Source organism: Magnolia sinica, chromosome 11 (assembly GCF_029962835.1).
Source record: "Magnolia sinica isolate HGM2019 chromosome 11, MsV1, whole genome shotgun sequence".
Classification (NCBI taxonomy): Eukaryota; Viridiplantae; Streptophyta; class Magnoliopsida; order Magnoliales; family Magnoliaceae; genus Magnolia; species Magnolia sinica.
In genome coordinates, this window is record NC_080583.1 from 80,564,173 (window position 1) to 80,583,958 (window position 19,786).

At 39.9% G+C, this 19,786-nt stretch overlaps 1 long non-coding RNA gene across 1 annotated transcript; it reads right to left on the reverse strand.

The window, feature by feature from the left end:
- Positions 1 to 8,691: 8,691 nt before the first annotated feature.
- On the reverse strand, positions 8,692 to 11,697 carry LOC131219468 (uncharacterized). Its single transcript, XR_009158216.1, has 2 exons — positions 9,592 to 11,697; positions 8,692 to 9,471 (listed from the first exon to the last, which is right to left on the reverse strand). It is a non-coding gene; the product is annotated as an uncharacterized LOC131219468 (long non-coding RNA).
- Positions 11,698 to 19,786: the final 8,089 nt, after the last annotated feature.

Consider the following 19,786-nt stretch of genomic DNA (forward strand, 5'->3'; position numbering starts at 1 on the left):
TGGATTCATAGTAGTTATCTCCTGAGGAAGACGGTGGTCGACCTCATCACATCCTTCCCTGCGCCACCATGAAGTCCTCTTCTTTGCTGCTGCTATTGTAGGGTGAAAGTTATGGCAGCTGGTGTTGCTACTGATGTCCAATGGGAGTCCATATTCAGTTAGATGATCCTGATGCTTGATGATGTGCTGAGTGCTGGCAAGTTTGGTGGCTTGGGTTGATGTATGTTGTAGTTGTGGCAGCTGATCTGTTTCAGTCCATTGAAGGCTATCTACATCCGTTTTGCGTTGACGTCCTTGGGTTGCTGTTTGCCCACCTACTGGCTGCTTTGCCATTAATCCTTTGAAAGGCTTTGCTAGTTAGTGATGAGCTCCTCTGTTCTCCCCTGTCTTGGCCCTATAGATGGGGCATGCGAAGCAGTCTTTCCTCTTTTGGCTGTCTAATCAAGCTGGCGGGAACAATGTCCAATTAAGAGGGCATCAGATGCATGGCGAGTATGATGCCTTGTCCCTAGTGCTGGTTCAGTGGAGTTTTGGATTCTGGTGATATTCCTGCATTTTTTAAATTTTTTTTTTTTTTTGTTTTTTTATGTATCATTTGCATAGTTTGAGGTCTTGTTGTTTTTAATTGTATTGTTTGGTTTTGGTTTTGGTTTGGTATATGATAGGTGAGGCCCACTTCTCTTTTTAGTGCAGGCCGAAAGATGTGAAAAAGTATTTTCTTTCATTTCGTTATTTTTTATTTTTTATTTTATAAAGATAAACATACTGCATCTGCATTGGATGATCTATCACAAATTATCACGGCGAACACGAGTCTGGTGATTATGGAACTAGCTGATATAGGAGCTTTAGAAATATTATATCGGCAGGCACTGCCGCACTGGTTTCCAAATTTCTATTGATTTCTTCTGATAAGATCTTCTACAAAATCATCAACTGCATCTTTGGATGGATTGTGTGTGTGTTGAATAATGTTTATTGGAAATTTGGCGTCTTTAGTCATGCAAACAATTTGACGATTGCTCCCTCTCCCTGTATGTGAGAAATGGTCGAGTAGTCTTGGAGCACAATAACTTATAGTGCTTCTAGTAGAATTGCTTCACTTCGACACGAATCATATTTCTACCTCTCAATGATGAACAGGCACTTGATTTCTTGTGTAAGATATATATGTTAGATAATATTACAAGATACAGAAATAGAGATTTCAATGGCGCATCCAAATGCAACTGATTTCAGAGAGAGAGAGAGAGAGAGAGAGAGAGAGAGAGAGAGAGAGAGAGAGAGAGAGAGAGAGAGAGAGAGAGAGAGAGAGAGAGAGAGAGAGAGAGAGAGAGAGAGAGAGAGAGAGAGAGAGAGAGAGAGAGAGAGAGAGAGAGAGAGAGAGAGAGAGAGAGAGAGAGAGAGAGAGAGAGAGAGAGAGAGAGAGAGAGAGAGAGAGAGAGAGAGAGAGAGAGAGAGAGAACAATAATTTATAGTGTCTCAATGCCACTGATCTATTTTGTCACACCATGGATTGACCATGCATCAGATATCTCCTGGATAGAACATCTTTTATTTGTGGCATTAAGACATGTAGTTCAAAATAGAAACACAACAATGGTCTGGATTCAACTGAAGACATTTTTTTTTTCTTTTTCTTTTTGGCACACTCCATCCACTCACTGTCCATACATTTTGCTTTGCTGATGGGTTTAACAGAAGAATGACACAGGCATAAAATGATGGGTCCCGCACAACCGGAACTCAATGTATGTAATCGTTCCTCATAACATAATAATATAGTATAAGAAACTTGATTAATCAAAATCTTAAAATTAAGCTATTAACAATTGAATATAATATGCTAATTCCCTTGTTTAAATAAATTATTTGAATGCAAAAACGAACTATCATTAAATGAAGGTAAATATATAAATAAAAACTAGTGCTTCGGATATGCTGGATATGGTGTTACCCACTGAGGCAGGTTGTAACAGTTGGAAGGAGTGCTTAAAGGAAACAGCAAGATACTACCATCATCTAAATCAAACATACCCGAATCATTGTCCATGAAAATATCCTTATCCTTTGTAAATTAAATACAATTCCCTTTGAAGCCAACCAATCCTTTAGCTGAAATAGACTTTGAGTTGGAGTAGTTTAAAAAAAGCATTTGATCACCCAAGCTTTCCACCTTAAGTTCTAAAGTACTGTTTATATGCCATCCATACTGTTAGTAACGTCATTTACCCCGGGATGAAGTGGAAAACCAGAAATGATTCAAAACTTCTGTCCATGAATATTTTAACTGTCGAAATTCAATTCTTACATTTTCAGCCCACTTGAGAATTAATTACGGTTCATTGCGTCTTTATGCCTTAAAATGAACCCACAACGGATACAGAGAGGATTTCTCAAAATCATCACAGTCGGCCCTATCTTGGTTTCAGCGCAGGAACTTCCTTTGGAAATCCACGCGGATTGCGTTCAGCCCCCGCCCGTCTCTAGCCCCAAACGGGCAGCTCTGTTGGTGGGCCCGCCGTGATGTATATGTAAATCCAAGCTGTCAATTCCTTTTCTCAGATCATTTTAAGTCATGAACACAAAAACGAGGTAGATCCGATGCTAAAGTGGACCACACCAAATAATAAACTTGGTTGCATTAAATGCAAGGTCATCTGTGGTGTGGTCCATTTGAGCATTGGATCTTCCTCATTTTGGAGTTAATGCCTTAAAATGTGGCCAGCCCACAGAACTGCCCGTTCGGGGCTGGAGACGGGTGGGGTGAGACGCAATCCGCGTCTTTTGAACACGTACGGACGCGGATTTCCTGCGAAAGCCTTTCGCATGAAGTTACTGCATTGAAAACTTAGGTGGGGTCTACTGTAATGTTTTTCATGAATCCACTTCGACCATCCATTTTTTTAGTTCATTTTAGGAGAGCATACCAAAATGTAGAAAGATCCCAGATTTAAGTAGGCCGTACAAAAGGAAAAGGTGGTTAGGAAAATTCCTACCATTGAAACCTACCTGGGTTTTAAAATGGTGCTTATATGCAATCCATACCATTAATAAGGTCATTCCTAATGGGATGAACTAAAAACATAAATATTAGCATGATTCAAAACTTCTGTGGCCTTACAAATATTTTAACTGTAGACATTTAATTACCAAGTTTTCACCCCACTCGGGCATTGGATACGGTTCATTTTTGGCCTTTCTTCTCGTACCCTAAAAGTAACTCACAAAACGGATGAGCGTGGAGGATTTCTCACAAACATGACAATGGGCCTTACCGGGGTTGCCAACGCAGGAAATCCACATCCAACATGGACGAACCCGCACTCATTTTTATTAGCCGGAAGCTGGGTACGGCCACATAGATTCACGTGACGAATCCACTCCATCCGTCAGTTTTCAAGATAAAAATACTACAGGAATCCAAAACTCATGTGGGCCATACCAAAGAGATTGAACACCCACCATTGGAAGGGATACAAAAGTTTTGTATGATGATGATATCTGTGTCTACGGTTTATCTGAGTTATAGTAACACTATGAACGGTTTGTATAGCATATAAGGATCGTGGTAGGCTCCATGAAGGTTTCAACGGTGGACATTTCCATTCCCACTTGATCGTGTGTTGTGGACCCTGACTGCGGGGCTCACACTGATGTATGTGTCTTAAATCCACACCGTCCAACTAATTTCAAAGCTCATTTAGGGCATGATAACAAAAATAGAGCATCCCCAAATCTTGTGGACCACAACACAATAAAGAGTTGTGATCGAATCCCCACTATTAAAAACTTCATGAAGTCCACTGGAAAGTTTTTTTTCGCCATCCAACTTGTTGATAAGGCCACTAAGACACATACGAAGATACCACAAAAATATTATCTTGATCCAAAGCTTTCGTGGCCTACAAGAAGCTTTTAGGTCAATTACTATTGTTTCCTATGATGATAGCCAGAGGAGAATTGGATCTGCTTCATGTTTTTTGAATCAGGAGCTAAAATGAGTTTTCAATACAGATGGACAGTGCAAATGTAGTCAAATACATTAACGTGGGCCCCATAGGTAGATCCCATTTCAGTTTTCAATTCCCATTACCACATTACCACCGTTTACATGCATGAGGTAAGTATCAAAATTAATTCGGTGTGTGATTCAAGTGGGACATACCAAGGAAAAAGTTGAGAGAGGTACACTGACTCTTGATTATTTTTTTTAGGGCCCACTGTGATGATTATATGAAATCCACTCCAACCGATTAGGTACAAAGCTAAAAGTTAGGTATACAAACACAAAAGGAGGTCCATCCTTGATTCATATGGGCCACACGAAAGGAAATAGTTCGGAGAATTAGGGTTATTGTTTCCCTTCTAATGACCTACTTGAATCACAAATCAATATAATATTTGGGCTCTTAGGAGTTTCAACACCCGATCAAGGGTTCGAGCATCCATAGGTGGTGAAATCCCACCACAGCGTGCGTGTATTGGGGTGTGTGCATGTGTAATATATATATATATATATATATATATATATATATATATATATATATATATATATATATATATATATAGGAAAAGGTACTATGCGCTCAACCTCGCAAGTTTGTCCCATGAGGTCGAGCTGTGTGGACCCCACTGTGATGCGTTTCGAACATCTACCCCATCAGTCAGATGCACCATTTCATCGTGGGCCTAGGTCTCAAAAATCAAGTCAATCCGTGACTTGTGTGGGCCACACCACATACAGAAGTGGAGAGGGGCCGTGCACCATTAAAACATTCATAATCATTTTAAAGGGCCCACCGATATGTGGTTTGCAAATCTAGCCCATCCATTATGTGTGTCCCACTTGGATGAGATTTCGGACCAAGTTTCAGACGCATGAAAATTTCAGGTGGGCCCCACCAAGTGCTTTTATATGTTTTAACGATGTCTTCATATGATTTTAGATGGTATGGCTCACTTGAGTTCCGTATACCGCTGATTTTTGGGATATCTTATAATTTAAAGGGGACCCATCAAATTCACGGTGTTGATGGTCGAAACGCATCACGGTGGGGGCCACATAGCTCGACCTCACGGGAGCTTATCGTGAGGTCGAGCACATAGTACCTTTTCCATATATATATATATATATATATATATATATATATATATATATATATATATATACACACATTTGTGCCCTATAGCTCAAATTATGCGACACACTTGGTGATTAGGGTAGATTTTACATAAACATCATAATGGTCATGTCCCATGATATTTTCAAAGACTTCTCTTTGCATGAAAATGACTTTTTTGGCTTCAAAACCAACTTAATGTTTAAGTGAAATTTATTTCAATCATTAGGTGTGCCACTCCATTTTAGCCTGACCCAAAAATCGCCCCAATTCATGATTTAGGTGAGCTATACAAAGGGAAACAATTAGGAGAGGCATCTCGTGTATATTGTTTCCAATCATATGGTCTACTTAAATCACGTACCTGAGCTACGTTTTGGGCCTTGTGGCTAATATGAAGTGGCACGCTTAGTGATCGGGGTGAATTTCACATAAACCCTACTGTGGGCCATTATTAAGAATATAATGACGTTCCAAACAAAAATTTTGAATTTGCATGAAATCCGTATGCATAGTGACAAATACGTAATCCATATGGAATCCATCCTACCAAAAGATATAGTTTACTAGCTCATTTTAAGCCCTAAGCCCAAAATTGAATCATATCCAGAGCTTAAATAGACCATGCCATGGGAAACAAGGAGTAATGACATCTAGCATTGAACCTTCTTAGGGCCCATAGAGGTCACACATATGGATGAAAGCAAAAGACAAATATTAGCTTGATCCAAAACATCTGTGCCCTCAATAAGTTTTCAATGGTGAGAATTCAATTCCCACTGTTTCCTTTAGTGTAGTTTGCCTAAGCTTTGGACATAGCTTTAATTTTGACCACTGGATATGCTTTAAATTTGGGGTCATTGACTTAAATAAGCTGGAAAAATGGATAGAAGGCGTGGATAAAACATATACATCACATTCGTGTGTTGATGTGTTCTGCACTGTCGGGTCACCATGATTTGTGTTTTATATGATGCAGTCCATCCATTTTCCTAATCTATGTCCGTAACCCCAAGGGCCCACTGTGATGTTTGTATTATATCCACTCTATCCATCCATCCATTTCTCCTGTCCACATTACGGCTTGAGCTCAAGAATCAGGCAAATCAAAAGCTCAAGTGGGCCACACATCAAGAAATGGTGAGGAATAAACGTATGCTGTTGAAAAATTCTTAATGGATCACAAAACTCTTCGATGAGGCTGATATTTGTGTTTTCCCTTCAACCTGATTGAAACCACCTTGTTAAGGGCTTGAATGGTAGGGTCCATCCCCACTGTTTCCCATGTTGTGTGGCCCTCTCTCTCTCTCTCTCTCTCTCTCTCTCTCTAATCTCAAATCTGTTAGCTCTCTTACTTTTTTGTTCTCTCATACTCTATTACTCTTATTCTCCCTTAAAATGACATAAGTAAAATGTATATGTTGATCTTTATTTTATTTTTTTCCACATTGTTAACCATATGCATCCTTTTTAAGTAGTTGTCACTCGACTTGTTATAGTCTAAAAGTTATAAAACCAAAATAATTATAATAATAATAATTCCCTACCTCGTAGTCTTTTTACATATTTTTCTTTTATATATATATATTTCCATTTTTCTTTGAATTATTTATTTTTTATTTTTTTATAAAAAAAGAAAAAAGAAAAAAGAAAAAAGAAGAAGAATTGTTTTGCCATTGCATAATCGCACAACCCCCTTGATAATACTGGATCACTTATGCCATTTAACAACATTGGTTGCTACCTCTTAGAACAACTCTCTTTTTTTGGCATGTAGCAAAATGGCAGTTTTGCACCTTGAAAAACAGCATCACCTATAGGTATATGACATCAATGGGATCATTGAATTTCTTGGGAGTCAACAATATTTGTAGAAGCTGATAATCACGAAATGTTGAAGGCCTTGATATGGATGTAGATGATGAATTTAGACATGAGTAAAGAGAAAATCATCGAGAGCGTTCAGAAGTTCATACCTAGCTACAAATATTCTAGAGAGAGTTTGAGATGAAATCAGAGCTGCTAGGTAATGTTTTGAAAGTAGTGTTTGAGTGTGTTTTCACGCTCATGTTCGGTAGGGCTTTCCGAGCATACTTATGTGCACTTGTTAACTCCAATTAAGAGTGTCAACTAGCATACTAACTTTATTTCTTTAGAATGTAGTGAATGGTTTCATCACTGGTTTTGGATTACAATCTTCTTTTTCCTCATCTTCAATCTCAAAGTGACAGCATGTTTGGTAGAAGATCTCCAGACTTTTCTTCTTTTTTTCTGAGAGATGAAATTTATTAAAGGCCAAAGCTGGAAACCAATGCAACAAAACAACATGCAGAAAGTAAAAACTACAAGGAAAGAAAATACTAAAGAGCACCCTCAGGGAGCCCACTCCCTGATATACAAAGCAGAACCTCCCCCTTCTTCATGCCCAAAGGATGTCCCGGCATAATGCAACTGATATGTCAGAACTTTATCCTTAGAAGATGGATCACGTTTTAATGATCTAAACCTTTTATATGGTAGGTATAGGTTGGACAGGGGATAGGTAAAAATCAAAACTCTCATATAGAAAAATTTCAACCTTGGTATTGACTCTCTTCATTTGAATATGGACAGTCTTCTAAACTTCTGAATACCAGAAGGATCAAAGTATCTAAATCTGAATTTCTTTATTCAAAATGTGGCTTCGCTCTTTTCTTTTCTTTTTTCCTTTTTTTTGAAAGACAAGTAGCTCTACTCTTGGTGATCATGGAGTGGCATATCTTGATGATGATAGGGATGTCAGGTAAAGAAATTCCCCACTAAAAATTTTAAAAGACGATCACACAATCTGTCCTATATTGCACTTGGGTTATTATTGGTTAAATGAAAATGATTTCACTCCTCTACAATGCATTATCTGATGGACATTCAACTTGTGTTTGCCGTGTATTACTCAATTTTAGCAACTCATACAAGATATGCATAACATAAATGAAAGCAATCTAGACTGTCAAAATCATCAGCACAATCAATGATGGAGAATAGGCATACACATACTCATCAGGTGATCGTAACCATTTTATTTCACTTTGTCGATTTGGACCATGTGAGCATTTAGTCTGGCCATCCATGCAGCGGCTGTCAAAGCCAGATCATTACGGCCTTATGACTAAGATCATAAATCTAGATTGGTGTGTGAGCATGCTTCATTTACTTTTTTTATTTCCTTATTGAAAGATCAGCATACTACATTACATTGATTGAGTTGTCACAAACTACCTAGGCAAACGCATGATTTTTTGGCGATCATGGAGCTAGCTGACATGGGAGCTTTAGAAACATCATATACAATATTGAATCAGCCTTCGGAGATTGAATTTTACTTGCACTGATCATAAATTGAAATCAGCACTTGATATTGTATCGGCAGGTAACTAGGATTTTATTTATTTATTTATTTTTTTTTTTTCTTTCTTTCTTTTTATCGATTTCTTCTTATAAGATCTTCTATGAAATTCATCAACTGCATCTTTGGGTGGGTTGTGTGTGTGTTGAATTATGTTTATAGGCTTCTTTAGTTGCTTTGGGACATTTCAAGTGTGCCTAGTTTGTCATATATGAAAGCTCAAAGAGATGGGAAAGATTAGACAGGAAGATACTGTGCTTGGGATAAAAGAATTTGAACATCTCAATGCAGACCAATCAGGGTCAAGAAAATACTCCACTTCATGTGTTCTATGTATGTGTGATAAAAGTATTGAGAAATGCACAAGTGCTCTTAGAACACTATAAATGATCTCAACCACCCATGTTTAAGATCATTGATCAAATGATTCATATTTGTCAAACCAGAGTGATGTTTTCATGGTTGCCCATGAAATATAAGTTGGACCTACTGAAAAGTCTAGATCAATGGATTGGACTATCCAAGTGTCCCAATGCAACTAGGGCACTATAATTTATAGTGCTCTGAGAGCATCGGAGAGAGCGCGACACACACACAGAAAGTCACACCAACCCCTGCATCTCCAGCTCTGCCACTGTCATTCGATTTAAATGGAGCAATTTCTGGCCTGATCACTGCTTCTCCAGTGGGGATCCTCCAGTGACGCTGCAGCTCCATCCTTGGTAGATTCCAAAGCCTGACCGGTGGAAGCTAATCTGATTTCTCACTGGACTTTACACAAAGATCTGATGGGCCACTGCAAGCCTCGTTTCCCTCCTGGATATCCAGCTGGAGGAGATTGCTAAACCCATTTCTGACAAGGGGCTCGGGTGAACCATTCTGATAGGAGCGTTCAACCCACTCCTTGGTCCCCATCAGCTGCTGCATCCTGCTCTGATCTCCCGAACTCAAAGAACAATCAACCTGCACTGAAAGGGGTTCGATCATTGCGAATACTGGGAACAATCTACCCTCCGCTTCCAGTTCAAGTACTTTGCCGAAATTCATCCCAAGAAGCACCAGAACCTTAATCCAAATAAATACCTGGAAATAACATGCCCAAATTTTGATGTGATCTCCAGGAGTACTGCCTCGTCCCAAGCGTGGACTGAAACACCAAAGATCCGAATCCAGATCGCTTGACTACCCACCACAATAGCTGGTGACCAGGCCTCCAGCTTAGAAGGCTTCATAGATTGGTGTAACGATCTTCCCGTCCACCAAGATCAAAACCCCGGTCTTATGATGAATCAACACAGAATCCCCTGTTTCTGATCTGGCATCACCTCGCTCCTGAGACCGAGCTTCTGAGATTGCTACGGATTGGTTTCCTTCACCGTTACAATCCTACCATCAATTCTCCTCCCATCCAGCACTCCCTTTGACGCATTCGCTTCGTCCTCATAAAGGAATCTGAGGAAGGTGAAATCCCTCGGTCTATTCAAATCTGGATGTTTGGGGATGAGAACATCCGTGATTACACCATACTTGCCGAAGATATCTTGCACTTCCCCCTCCGAGAAAGCAGAAGGCAGGTTGTTGACGAAGAGACTATAAGAATCCTGAAGCGTGATGTCTTCCTTCCAACGATAGGAGTCCAAGTGACCTTCCTCTTTCCAGCAATGAAATGCTCCCTATCTCCAATCGAATGGTGTCTTCCTCCCCTAGATTTCCCCCTTTCTCTTGAGACTCTCCCCCTCCCTCCCTTAGATTTACCCCTTTCTCTCGAGACTCTCATTTCTCTCCTCATGGAACTTCCCTGTTATGAATTCTCCCGGCAGAAATTTCTATCCCAAGGGGTTCAAATATCTAAATATAAATTTATGTTTTGGTGTGTGTCCGCCCTATCGATGCTGAGGGCATCATATAAGTGGATTGGCAGCAGCAACATTTTAGTCATGTAGCCATACATGGTGGGCCCTGCTAGATGAAAAGTCAGGATCACCAAAAATGGTGTGACCAAAGGGACAGGCCTCCATGGCAAAACTTCTTGAGAACTATGATTTATAACTTTTATTAGTCTTAAGCCCCATCATTTTCCTGTAACAGATAATATTGATATAATCATAGAAAGATCAAGGTAGTCTTAAGTGATTGCAATCTGTGTATTTCTAGAACCTCTATCTTACTATGTTCCCAGTCTAAATTTTATGAGTCTAGAGGATTCTGAATGCCATATCATGATCTTGGGTAGGTTTGTTGAGTAGAGCTTATCCATGAGAGATGAAAATTTCTAATGCATCTTGCTTCCTCTTGATTGGCCAGGTTAGCCAACAATGGGGGGAAATGCATGTTCTCCTTGATGTGCTTTCATCAAATATTTGTATCCTCAAATCTCCTAAGAATAAACCTACATGCAGCTCTGCCAAACATGATTAACTACAAGAGATTGACTAACGGTCGTCTATTGCGCAAAACTACCATTTCTCTTAGGATTCGATAGATCCACCCCATCAACCCCAAGAAAAGATCAATCTCAACCAAACAAGACTCTGCCGCTGTAGAAATACTCCTACTTGTTTCAACAGAGAGGAAACATGGGTTTCGGAAAATTCAATTCATGTTTTACACAAAGTAGCTCTACTCTTGGTGGTCTTCGAGTGGCAGATCTTGATGATAACAGGGATGCCAAGTAAGGAAATTCAGCACTGCAAATTTTAAAAGAAGATCACAAAATCCTTCTTGTATTGCACTCGAGTTATCATTGTTAAATGAATATGATTTGAATCCTTCACAATGCATTGTCTGATGGACATTCAATTCATGTTTACTGTAAAGTACTGAAAGATGGTGACTCATACAAGAAACACATAACATAAATGAAAGCAATCTAGACTGTAAAAATCTTCAGCCTCATCAATGATGGAGAATAGGCCATGCACACACTCTGATAGTAACCATTTCATTTTACTTTCCTGATTTTGGACCCAATGGACATTTAGTCTGGCAATCCACATAGTGCGTGTCAAAGCGGGATCATTATGGCCTTATAATCCGCGTTTTCCTTCTTCATTTTTTCCTTTTTTTTTTGAAAGATCAAAATACCCCATTTACATTGGATGAGTTTACCACAAATCAGCACTTGATATTGTATTGGCAGGAACTGGTTTTCAATTTTCTAATGATTTCTTCTCATAAAATCTTCTACAAAATTCAACTGCATCTTTAGATGGGTTGTGTGTATGTTATTGGCTTCTTTAGTTGCTTTGGGACATTAGGGTATTCATGTGGTTTTCCTTCAAGTGCTGCCCATTTTGTCACATATGAAAGCTCAAAGAGATGAGGAAGATCGGACAAGAAGATACCCCACTTCATGTATTCCATGTATGTATGATAATAGTATTGAGTGTTCTTGTGCAGACATTTTGACGAACATATATATATATATATATATATATATATATATATAAAAGGCCTTATTGCAGATCAGGGACCCTAAAAAAAATAAATTTTCATATTAGAATATTTCCTTTCCTTGAATACGGACACTTAATTGTTGTTTTGTGGCCATTGACTGACTATTTAGGAACTTCAGCCACGACTGTCAATCTCTTCTGATCAACAGTTTGAATTGAGGACATAACCCCATATCCGACAGTTGTAGTTCTGACATATCTGTAACAACTCATCTTGACATGCCGTAGCAAACCCATTTAAATACTTCACACATCATTGAGATGAGAAATGACTGACTAATCAACTCATAATTAAGTGATTAAATTATTTCTTAATTAATTAAATAATTTCCAAATTTTGTTTACAGAAATGAGATATACACCCCATGCTTTTGTTAAAAAATAAAAAAGACTCGTGCTTTTGATTTTATTTTTTTAAAGGACCCTGTTTCTCTACTTTTGGTAGTAGAGAAGTACTAAAAAGTGTACTGTATTGATACCAAAATGTAGAAAAACAGGTGCATCTATGAAATTTTAAGTTTAGAGGAAGAAAAAAACGAATGGTCTCCTTGATGTTCTTCCCTCAAATATATATATTTAAATGATGAAATTTTATTCACAATGGCCAAAGCCAAAGTTACAAAATATACAAACGATAGATATAATTACAACTCAAGCCAACTAACAGGAAATTGCACCACTGCCTTTGAAGCACTCACCCATACCATGATATTCATCTTAGCCCTAATAAGCACCTCCACAGGTAATCCCAATCGATTCCTAAAACAACGATTGTTCCTTTCTAACCATAAAAACCAGATTCCCGCTAACATACATAATCACGAAACTTTTTTTGCACACATTCCAAAGACTCCATCATGCCACATCAGAACAAATTGCGTGATGGAAGATGGCCAAACCCATACTATACCAAACAACTCAAAGAAGCCTTCCCACACCCTTCTTGCATATGAACAATGTATGAATAAATGATCCACCATTTCCTCATCCTGATAACACATCAAGCAAACATCCGGAAGAATCATCTTTCTCCTATGCAAATTATCAACAATTAGAACCTTACTGTTTGCACCCCACAAGCCACATGAATGCCACAACCTTTGAAAGAACTCCAAAGATTCTTCCCTCAAATATAATATCCTCAGATCTCGAAAGATTCAAATTTCATTTCCCAATATTCACTTTCAATGTTTTTTTTTCATAATTTTTGAAAGATGAGATGAAATTTATTAAAGCTGAAGCCAAAAAAGGAGCAAAATAGAAACATAAAAGAAAGGAAAAAGCTATACAAACCACCCAAGCCAGGAACACTATACAACTCACTCAGCCTCGAACCCAAAAAAGTACAAAGGAACCCAACAAACCCTAGCCTCCCACCAGAAGCTGACAAAAACAGATCACTAAGAGGATATTGGACAGAACCCTCGCTAGAACAACCACGATTTCCTGGGAAACATTCTTGAAGGTCCGGTTGTTTCAATCCAGCCATATCGCCCATAAAACAGCTAAGAGAGCTACTTTCCATCCATGCTTGCCTAATCCACCCCCCGCTTCTCCGTGCTCAGCTCTGAAAAGCACCTCGATTGACCCTGACATAACTCAGGGAGTGTTAGCTTCATTGAAAGTTCCAGACCACACGATCTTAGCAAAAGCACAGTGCAAAAACAAGCGATCGACATTCTCCTCCGCCTCCAAGCACATGATGCATGTATTTAGAAGAACTATACTGCGCTTCCAAAGATTGTCAATCGTCGGAATTCTATTTTTCCCTACTAGCCAACCGAAGGCTGCCACTTTCGGAGGCACATTGTATCTCCAAACTATGGCGGTGTGCGATACACTTTCGTCGTGCACATTCTAATCCAGATGTGAATACAGCGAATTGACAGAAAAGACTCCAGCCTTCCTGAATCTCCAGCACCAAGAGTTAGCAACGTTCAAGGACAGATGCATTCCTTCGCACTCAAAAATTACAAAAACGGAAACAAGATCTTCCAAAGAAGAATGGATACCCAGGATTTCCAATTTGGAAACATTCACCTTAAGCCCAAACGTTACCTCAAACCACCCAATAGTCAACCGTAGGTTAGCCACCGACAATTCTTCACAACCACTTTTCAAACAGAAGTCGAGACATTCATCAACAATCAGTGAATTATCCAAGATCTGCCGCGCTGAAAAAAAGGCACTTTGATAGGGGAGATGATTTTAGAAAAAACTCCTCTCAGCATCTAACTCAAGATTTTCGCTAAGACCTTTGACATGCTACCCAACAAATGAATTGGTTTGAAGTTTCTTAAATCGATCGCACCACTTACCTTAGGGATAAGGGCAATAAAGGTGCATCCTAATTCTTGATTAAGATTAGCAAGCGCAGAAATTTTGACAATAAAAGCCAAAAGATCAATATGGATAACATCTCAAAAAGATTGCAAAAAATAAAATAAAATCAGAAAGCCATCTGGGCCCAATGTGTTCTCTTTTCCCAAATCCCAAACAACCATTTTCACTTCCTCCAATGAGATTGGCACTTCCATACCCCTTGCCTCTAGAGGCAAAGAGTCAAAATCCAAATCATCGAGAGTTGACCTAACCTAATCTTCATCTGATAGCAAATTGGAATAAAAGTTAATAACGACAATACATATCTCACGTTTATCAACAATTTTAACACCATCAACCGGTAGAGATGAAATGCAATTGGCCCTAGCTCAAGGGCTGACAATGGCGTGAGAGAATCATGTGTTTTTATCACCCTTCGCCAACCACACCTCTCTCAAGCACTGCCACCATTTGATTTCCAACTCCTTAACTATCTCTCTTGACTATCTCTGAATCGAGAAGACAACCAGATTCTTCCTTCATATCAAAAGCCTGGATCTCAGCAAACATCGCATTCATCTCCCCTTCCCTAGAGTTGTACTCATGTCTCTAGGAGGAAATCTTCCTTTTCAGCAACTTTAACTTTTTGAAGAGCACAAAAACCTGCATTCCTTGTGATTAAAAAAGATTCCCACCACTCTTTGATCACAGAGTGTAAACCATCCACCTAGAGCCAAGCTAGCTCAAACCTGAAAGGGTGGGGGCCCCAATTGAGCTCATCGACCTCCAATAGAATGGGGCAATGGTCCGACACAAGCTTGGGGAGACCCACTTGACCCGTTTGCGCCCCCAAACAAATTCCACAAAACTCCTGTACATGGACTGAGTCTTAAACTCTTGTAAAACAATACTACTGGCCTTAGATCTCTTACAAACATCTTTAACAAGGATGCGCTTTTAAGGGCATCCGAGCCCACGAACATTCCAAATCAGGAGGGTCACCATTCTAACCCCTCTACCCCTTCTAGAATCTCGAAGAAGAGACTTTTCAGACTAAGCTTTCCCTACCCCTAAGCTTACTAGCTCCCTGCAACCTCTAACCAGGATAAGAGGCCAAGGAAAATTATCCGAGGCCAAAATGGAATCCCTATTTTCTCCATTTTGAAAATGGCCACAGAATCTTCATCTATGTTACCAAAGACCACCCCTAGAAGTCTTCCCATATGTCAAACCGCCTGCCTCACCCATCTCTTTCCCTTAATTGCTTCAACCAAAATGACCAACCTCTCGTCTAAAAAAGTTGCCCCGCTAGGACGAGCTGAAGAGGGAGAATTAGAGATTGAAGATACCTAGAGAGGGGAAACAAATAATGCATCATCTGAAGGAAACTGGACGACCTCACCAGACACAGAGGTAGAAGCACAAAGAAATCATGGAGGGGCAAAGAAGGGAACCACTGCCCCACTACATCTGGATAATCGAGACATTTGACTGCAAGAACTTAACCTTCCGACTCACCAAAGATACTTAAATCAAAGGGTAAAGAAGGCATAATCAATAAAGAGGGAGGGAGAAGGGGTAAGGGCACAACTCTCCTCGTAAGGATTAACATCAAAAGAACTAACAGTAAGATGACTCGGACGGACATCAGAAATTTCGAGGGCCAGATCCATCTCAACCATTCCTTTCATCTCTCTAGAATATGAGATAGAACAGATGTTGCAATTGGCCACATCGAATAAAGGGTAGCTTGAGAAAGGAGGAGAATAGGCCATGTCCTCGCTGGTTGGATCCACCTGGGAATGCAGCCCCTCATAAAGGCTAGATGACAACATCCTTGACCCCTTGCCGATAGCAATAAATTCCCTCTCCCCTTGCCGACGCAGGCAACATCCACCGCCTCTTCTCACATCACCATGATTCTCAGCCACAAGCATAGAACCCTCAAGACAAGAGAAGGGCAAGGTCTTCTTTGGACACATGTCCATCTTCTCGCATGGGACAAGCGCCTGAGGAGGTGAGAGTCAATCAATAATAAAGGAGGGGGGACATACGTTGACAGGCGAGCGGCTTACAGAAACAACGATAAGATCCTTCGGAATGCAATAATCGTTCACATGGACGACATCGCAATTCGTCGAAAAAGAATAGCTAGGATTCAACTTTGGATCGGGCATAGCCACCTGTCGCCCCAACCGTCGAAGAAGGATTATATGCCCCCCATGACCGCACACACGAACTAAGCACAAGATTGGGGGCAAACATGTGGTAGAATCCACAAGCGGGACCACCGAACAGTGAGCATCCAAAGCACCTTGGGAGCATAGAAGCGAAGATCCTTCTTCTCCATTCACATAAACCGCACTACTAGGGACAACGGTTGGTGAACAGGAGGTCGAAGAGGGCAGCATAACCCCTCTGACCCTGACCAGCAAGCTTTCGCACTTAATAAGAATAATAAAAGTATCATCACCCACCGATACCGATATTGATTCTAGCATAGGGAGAGAATTCTTTTAGTGTATGCACAACCTAGCCCACCACAAATCCTCTCACTTGATTGAGGCCTCTTCAACCAGCATGACCTCTCCTAGGTAGGACCCAACGGCAATGATGACCTCCTTAACTCACATCTCTAACAGAGGATTAAGCAGGTGGACCTAAACATCCATATAACCCAAAACAAATCAATCCACCTATTTTGAAAAAGACAGAACAGGACCATTACAACAGTTTTGGCCAACAAACACCACCTTATTGACATCAAAATGAGGACAAATGGAGACCTAAAAAACCAACTCATCAACTTGACAGATAAAGAAATCATGGATTTTTAAATCGCAACCGGAACATAACCAAGAGCTCAAATCAAAGGCCGAAAACCCTACTCTCAACAAGAATCCATTGTCGACCAGCAATAGTTTTATCCAAAAAACTAGGAAGAATCTACACCGCGAGTCTTGAAGCCAAAAATGGCTTGGGAAGACCCAACAAAGAGGAAGGACTTACCTTAGGGGGACTTGAAATCTTAGGGTTCGGGGAAGGAACAACATCCAAAACCCCCTTCAAAGCATTCTTGAATGAAACAAACCCCCTACTTCAATTTATGACTCCGATCCCCCCCAAAGGAATGATTAGAGCATTCTGCCTCTTCCATCCGCATGCTCCATAGAGCTCAATCCCTACATGACCTTTCTACAATGACGCTTCTGGCTCCATGAAACAATCTTTTGCAAAAATATTTCCCAACTTCTAGGAAAAAAATTTATATTGTGTAAGACTATCCAAACCCCATTTTGGTACGTGGATCTAATTCTTCATCATCATCTAAGCCTCATTCTAATTAATTGAGATCGGCCACATGAATCTTGCTCCGCCACCCCACTCTATCAAGGATTTGAAACGTCATATTGTTCAAATTCATGACGAAAGTTATGGCATAAGTTTGACACCAACCACCAACCTAACACAACCCTCCTTTTATCTGGGCTGAAGACTAGCAACCAGAGCTTCAAAACTCACACAGGGCTATGTAGTAGACTATTAATTAGGTTGATTACAATCAAGCACCATCTGGTAGTCTATTACATAAGTTAATTACAATAAATTTATTACAATCCACACATAAAACTAAGATAAGATAAGATAATCCTAACATGGACTCTAAAAATCCACTTCGTTCGTCGACCCCTCTCAAATGCCCAATTTCCAATGAATATCCAAAGCAAATTAATGAAGATCGATAACTACGCAAAGTCATTGCCCCTTGGCATGTAACAGAATTGTAGTTTCGCACCATGAATAATGGCATCACCTTTGGAAATTAAATTTTCAAGAACCATATGTATTTGACATCAATGGGAACATTAAATTTCTTGGGAGTTGGCAATATTCGTAGAAGCTGAGAATCACAAAATGTATAAGGACATGATATGGTTGTAGACATGAATTTGGACATATGAGTAATGAGAAAAATCATCGAGAGAATTCGGAAGTTCAGACCTAGCAATGAATTTTCTGTGGAGATTTTGAGATAAAATCTAAAGTTGTTGGGTAATTTTTGAAAGTAAGTAGTGTTTGGGTGTGCATTCATGCTCGTGTTAGTGCAGGCTTTCCAAGCATACTTATTTGGAATTTTTAACTTAAGAGTTTCAACTAGTATACTAAGTCTATTTTCTTTAGAATGTAGTGGATGGTGTCAACACTGGTCTTGGATTACAATCTTCTTTTTCCCTCATCTTCAATCTCAAAAGTGACAACATGTAAATTTTATTTATTTATTTAGAAGTTTTCTGATGAGGACATCGTGCACACGCACGCCCGCACGCCGCCTACACACGCACCCACACCACCACCCCTACGCATGTACGTACGCAGGAGGACCCCACCATCGATATGGCTTGATGACGACGTCCAGGGAGGGCCTCCTAACTAGAAGACAAGTTTTGTTCAAAAAAGTGGGCCCGATAGTCAAGAAAAGCCCATCATGGGATCTCATGATCGTGGCCCACTCGTCAGATTGATTTCATATTTTAGGCTTTGCTTATTGTTATTATTTAGAACATCGTGAACGCTTTAGATTTCTTTATTTGATTTTTATATTAATTTACTTTATCGCCAAGTAATAGGTTGCGCACATGATACGAGTTTTGGGGATATAGGTTTTTCCCTATAAATAGGCACCCCTTGTAGTTCTTTTGATTCATTCAAGCTTAATAAAAATTCCTGCTTTATTTTTCTGCTCTCTTAGTGAGTTGTGGAAGAATTCAAAAGTGTGTGCGAAGCCCTCTCTTCTTGAAGGGCTAACTAGGTGGTGTGAAGCCACATCTATCCTCATCCGTCCCTACCCTCTCTCATCCATATATCTCATCTTCTATCATTATTATTGTTTTAAATTTCTCAGCTTTTGCAGCTATTCATTCCTCTATAACCAGTTTCCAAAATCTGGACCTGTAGGAGGGCTGAAACTTCGGCGGAGCACTACGCCTTGACCTTACGTCGGATCGTCGTCAAACTTAGAGGGATTGGAGGTCTCCCCTAGCCGACCAAGACCTAAGTGTCACTTTGGGGAGGCGGGCTTCCATCACACGTGCGGCCAGCCCACCCGCGCACCTGCGTCGGCCCCTGGTCACCATCTGCGCCCAGGAGCTTTCTCCGGGTCAGGTTTTCCTTTGATTTTTCTCTTTTCATTCCTATTTCCTAAACCCTAGCCTTAGTTTGCATTAGCCTTAATTTATTTGCCCCTTTTTTCACCCTAGGGTTCTTTGAATTGAGATTGGGGAATCCCTTAGATTAGAGACTATTTGTTATGCATGTGTGGTAGATTTCTATTTCCCTTTAAGCATCGTTTGGTTATAATTTTAACAGATCCAGCCCTAACATGTGTAGGCCTGGACCCGCATAGATTCCCCTTTAATTGAATGTTTGGATTTTCATGTGGGATGTGGAATTTGTGTAATTGTTTCTGAATTGGTATGATCTAAGCCTGAAATCTTGCATAT